This window comes from Leptonychotes weddellii, chromosome 16, assembly GCF_054177405.1.
Source record: "Leptonychotes weddellii isolate Sample4059 chromosome 16, ASM5417740v2, whole genome shotgun sequence".
In the NCBI taxonomy this organism is placed as follows: Eukaryota; Metazoa; Chordata; class Mammalia; order Carnivora; family Phocidae; genus Leptonychotes; species Leptonychotes weddellii.
The window spans coordinates 25193687-25199773 of NC_138384.1; positions in this window are offsets into that span (position 1 = coordinate 25193687).

Consider the following 6087-nt stretch of genomic DNA (forward strand, 5'->3'; position numbering starts at 1 on the left):
AGAATCATGACCTGAGCCGAAGGCAGTCGCTCAACCAACTGAGCCACCCAGGCGCCCCTGATTCTGCATTTTTAAAGGTTGTTTTTTGGGGGCGCCTGGGTGGCTCAGTCATTAAGTATCTGCCTTCGGCTCAGGTCATGATCCCAGGATCCTGGGATCGAGACCCGCATGGGGCTCCCTGCTCAGTGGCAGGAGGCCTGCTTCTCCCTCTCCCACTCCCCTTGCTTGTGTTCGTGCTCTCTCTGTGTCTCTGTCAAATAAATAAATAAAATCTTAAAAAAATAAAAAGTAAAAGGTTGTTTTTTTAAAAAAAAAAAGAAGAAAAAGAAGGGTACACAATGGAAATCATGTGTGGCTTTCATCTTACTCATTAATGAAAACAAAACCAAAAAAAATGAACCTGCATTTAAGTTGAGAACTATATTTACTCATCAGTTGCAAACCATCCTATGGCAGCAGATACAAGTGTTCAGCAAAAACCAGTGAAAGCGTTCTGTGAAAATCAGTACTATATGGACAATACAGAGTACGATAAAGAGAATTGCATATTTTGTTGTTTTTTTCTAAATTGTGTGCTACATATCCTTTATATCATTAAAATTTATAATAAATGTACGTATTCATGTGTATGAATGTGTTCCCCCCACCCCCCGGAGAACTGGTCATTAAACATTTACCAGTATTTTCCTGAAGTTATAGCATTTTGTGATAGGAAGGTTTAATATTCTAAAGATGTCTGCTTTCGCTCTTTCTCTGCCATGTGAGGACACAGCAAGAAGGCAGCTGTCTGCAAGCCAGGACGCGGGCTCTCACCAGAACCCTATGATGCTGGCACCCTGATCTCAAACTTCTGGCCTCCAGAACTGTGAGAAAATAAATTTCTGCTGTTTGAGGAGGGAAAAAAAAATCTGCTTCCCCCAAATTGATCTGTAGATTCAAAGCAATTCTGATCAGAATCTACAGGAATTTTTCCATAGAACTATAATAAGGTGATTCTAAAATGTATATGGAAAAGCGAAGAGCCAGGGATAGCCAGGATATTTCTGAAGAACAGCAGGGGCTTGGAAATAGAGGCATGGGGAGACGTCAGGGCTTATTATAAAGTTTTAGAAAAGAGGGGCGCCTGGCTGTCTCAGTCAGAAGAGCATGCAACTCTTGATCTCGGGGTTTGAGTTCAAGCCCCATGTTGGGTGTAGAGATTACTTAAAAATAAAATCATTTTTATAAAAAAAGAGAGAGGTCAGGGGCGCCTGGGTGGTTCAGTTGGTTAAGTGTCTGCCTTCGGCTCAGGTCATGATTCCGGGGTCCTGGCTCTCTGCTCACCTGCCACTCCCCCTGTTTGTGCTCTCTCTCTCTCTGTCAAATAAATGAATAAAATCTTTTAAAAAAAGAGAGAGAAAGCTCAGAAACAGATCACACATGTATGGAACTTTGGTACTTAACAAAAGTGGCAAGTCAGGTCAGTGGGGAAAAGAAGGAACATGCAATAAATGGACCTGATTACTCACCAGGAAAAAGATGAAATTGGATCCTTGTCTCAACACTATATACGGAAATCCTATTCCAGATGGATGAAGGACTTCAATTTAAAAACAAAACTTTAGAAGATATATTTTAGATATTTTTAGGTATTCAAATATCTTTTAGACTTCACAGTAGCAAAAGATTTCCTAAATGAGCCATGAAAGAACTGATTATATAATAAAATTTAATAAGTTTAACTAAAAGTAAGAATGTTTGCCCATCAAAAGACTCAGACAAAGGATGATTTTCAGGAGTGTATAATGAATACCTGTGACATAAGAAGAAGGATACAAATAACCCATGGAAAAATGGGCACAAACGGAAAGTAATGAAGAGATAAAAAAAAAAAAGAAAACCCACAATGATAGGGGTATGTCAAAAGGACCCAGGAGCCAACTTGAAAGAGCTGTCAGTGGCCAGAGCTGGAATAATTTGAGCAACAAAATAAATAAAGTATAGGGCGCTTGGGTGGCTCAGTTGGTTAAGCGACTGCCTTCGGCTCAGGTCATGATCCTGGAGTCCCGGGATCGAGCCCCACATCAGGCTCCCTGCTCAGCAGGGAGTCTGCTTCTCCCTCTGACCCTCCCCCCCATCATGCTCTATCTCATTCTCTCTCTCAAATAAATAAAATCTTTAAAAAAAAAAAGTATAAAGTAAATATCTATGAACCCATGCTGATATAAATGAGTCATTGAACAAACAAATAAGTAGAAAAGATACAAATCTGTGTGGAATTCCAAATAATGTATGTAGATACTTGCCCTTGAGGAGCATAACTTCCCATTCCATAAGTGTGGAAGTACCAAGTGACTTCCTTCCAAAGAGTGAAGTACAGGGGCGCCTGGGTGGCTCAGTTGGTTAAGCGTCTGCCTTCGGCTCAGGTCATGATCCCAGATTCCTGGGATCGAGCCCCACATCTGGCTCCTTGCTCAGTGGGGAGCCTGCTTCTCCCTCTCCCTCTCCCTGCTACTCCACCTGCTTCTGCTCTCTGTCAAATAAATACAAATTCTTTAAAAGAAAAAAAAACCAAAGAGTGAAGCACAGAGATGGGGGCAAAAAAGAATAACCTTACTGTGGAGACACCCAATACTACCTTGGCCAAGTGGTCAAGGTCAACATCTAAGGGCTTATTGCTGGTTAGATGCAATGCAGTATCTTCCCTGGAACAGAAAAAGGAACTTAGGTAAAAATTAAGGAAATTTGAATAAAGTATGGACTTCAGTTTTTTGTTTTTTTTTAAATGAGCACAAGATATAGACAGGCATTTTTCAGAAAAAGAAACACATATGGCAACAAACATATGAAGAGGAGGTTCAACATCAGCAGTGATCAAGAAAATGCAAATTAAAGTCACAGTGAGATATCATTTTGCACCCATTTCATTGGCAGAAATTTAAAAATCTGAGAGAGGATGTGCACCCATAGATAGAATCTATTATGAACCCTGTGGGTCGTCCTTGTGAGGACTTGGTACACAGAGCGAGATGGAGACCAATGTTGGGTTTTGAGCAGAAGACCCCTCTGGCTGCTGGGCTGAGGACAGACTGCAGGGGGCCCAGGCCGACGTAGGGAGACCAAGTAGGAGTCCAGGGCGCGAGCAGATGGCAGCTTGGACCAGTGTGGCTTCAGTGGAGGTGGCAACAAGAGGCGGGAGTCTACTCGATGCCCAACTGCCTTCTATCACCCTACGTTGAATTTATTTGTATACTTGACTCTGCCCACACACCCCTAGAGGGCAAAGGATGTCTAACTCATCATTAATAATCAGTCCTTGCCACTGGCCCAGCACCAGTGGAAGTACCCAGGAGTGAATAAATGAACAGCTGCAGTCATACTGTTTCTTTGCCCCTTAACCCTCTATGGCTCCCTATTACGTGGGAAATGATCGAACAAGGCTCTTCTTCCCAAGCCTTTTCTTACACAGTCCCCTCCTCCAGGAGAGGCAAAGGCCCACACTGAGCACACTCAAAGGGGAGTCAGGCGTGCTAAGCGCCCTGCACATAAGGGAGCTTGCCTTGGGGATTTGTCTTGTTTTTCCATCTGTACCAGGGACCCAGCACCATGTGACCCATAGGGACATGAGGAGCCTCATCTGATTGGTATAAACCTTGAGTCTCTGCCAGGAAAGTAATTTTCCCAGCCCTGAGAGTGGCAGGCCCCGAGGGCAGGAGATGCCTACTGCCCAAAGAAAACCTCACCCATGGGTGTGTCTTACAGGCCCAGGCAAGAAGGAATGTGGGCCAGGATGAGAGGTGATAATCAGGCCCCTGGACTTGTTCTGCCCTCAGAGTTTCAGGACCTTCGGGTCTGGCGAGGCCAATCTTGGGAACTACGGTCCTATGATGCAACAGAGGAAGCCTCCTTGTCCCACCAACATCTTCCCCAGACTCTTTTTTTTTTTTTTAATTCTAAACCCAGACTCCTTAATAGAATTAAGCTGAGCATTATTCCCTGGGATGATAAAAGGTTGGGGCGGGGAGGGGTGGGTGGCATGGAGGGACCAGGCTTGGAAAGAGGAAGAAACGAAGGAAATGCTATAGGGTTGGGGCACAGGATCCACAGGCCTGGTCTCAGGGCCCAAAGAATCTGGTCAGGGCACGTGCCTGTGAGGAATGTCCTTGGAACCCATTCTAGCCCATGTTTGAGTTCCAAAGGGGAACATCTGATTGGCTGGGCTTCTTGGAGGACAACGGTCTGAACTTCTAGCTTTTTTAACTAGACTCCTGAATCTCCCCCAATTTCCAGGGCTGGGCAGAGGAGGTTCACCAGAAGAAAGTCAGAGAATGCATACTGGACAGCCAAACTTGGCCAGTGCCCATTACAAACCTGAATGCACCCCCAGGGCATCACTTCTCTGGGTGAAGCATGGCCTTCTTGCCCTGAAGAACAACGTGAATCTGTCGAAGCCTCCCTGCTTGGGTGACTCTGGATCACTAAATGCCTTCCCGTTGGAGGGTATAGCTTGGCTTTGCTTGGGGGGGTGGTGTAGGACATGGGAAGTGTCTTAGAGAGAGAGCAGACTCCAGTGGTTTGCACATGGCAAGACCCCCACCCTCAGCAATGGCAATGATGTGTCAGGTAGGCCAGAATGGCTGGTGATGGGGCCCCAGATCCCATTCCCCAGTTCGTTAGGCAACCTCTGGAATCCCCTGAGGGCTAGTCCACGGAGTCTTTCCCATCCCCCAAGCCTTAGTGACAACACCCACTCTCCAGCCACACCTCAGCCTCCTCCCTTGATGGCTCAAGAATCACTGAGCCTGTGCGGGCAGAGGCAGAGGCCAGGAAGGATCTCTGATGCCCAAGAAGTCCCCACTGCCGGCTGCGAGGCAAAAAACAGCCAACTTTTACAACATACCCCAACCTCCCCGTCCCTGCTAGATAGAAGAGTCTGCAGAGGGAGAGAGAAAGGCCAGCATGGAGGGAGGATGGGGCCAGGAAGGATCTGGGTGTGGTGGAGGGATATAAGCGGAAGGTGAGGGCAACCTCAGTCAACTTCAAGGTTTTGCCTCCAGGGTGGGAGGTGGTGTGGGCCTTTAGCCCGCCAGGAGTGGCCTCAGGGATCACTCTGGAGGGTGGTTCAGTGGGTATTGTGATGCCATAGGTGGGTCCAGGTGAGAGTCCCAGTGGATTCAATTTTGTCCTCTACCCTCCTCCCCATGGGGCTCTGAGCAGACTTGCTTGGCTGCACCTGCAGACGGGCATTCTGAGGGACCTCCAATGCCCCACCATGCCTCCTCCCCACAACGGGGCTTCTACCATCACCCTTGACCCCCTCCCTCCTTCCCTCCAGCCCCATGAGCTGAATTCATCCTCAGATTAGTGAGATTCTCCCAGGGTACGAGGAAGAGACATGGCTTTTGTTGATGGTGGCACACCCTATTTGCAGGGGGTGCTGAGTATTTCCCCAATCCACTGTCCACCGTCCCCTCCGTGAGCCAGGCCAAGGGTGGGGACCCAACAGCATCTGGTCGGGGAGGGCAGGAGGTCACCGAATGTGTTCCCCAGGCTCCCCGGCAAGGTTGGATGCTACCTGAAGCTCACAGCTCTTGCTGGGGCATCCTCTTCTCCAGCTACAGCTGCTCTCCGTCCAGGGACAGCCCCTTCCTCTGGCTCTTCAGGCGTAGGCCTGCTGATGCCTCCTCCTCTGCTTCACATCTCTTGTTCAGTTCTCTGAATTCTTCCGATTCCTGGCTTCCAAAAAAAAAAAAAAAAAAAAAATCCCTTTATTAAACTCTCCCGAATGACTCACTGGTTTCCTGCCTGGAACTTACTAGCATCTTACCCCCAGTCAGTCTGGGTGTCTGCAGGATCCCGCCTCCCACTGGGGAATCCAAAGGGGGCCAGATATGCCTCCTCCCCACCCCCCAGCCAGCTGGGGTCTTCGGGTCTGGGGCAAGAGGCGAAGAGCTTAGTGGAGGGGTCGAGAACTCATTTGCAAGAGCGGTGGCCAGTGGCAGCGATGGGGGTGTCTGAGGGCAGCAGACACAGTGAAGACAGTTTGCCAACTGTAACAGCCCCGCCAGGCCACTCCTGGGACCCGCTCTGCTGCTTGCCTCCCCCCAG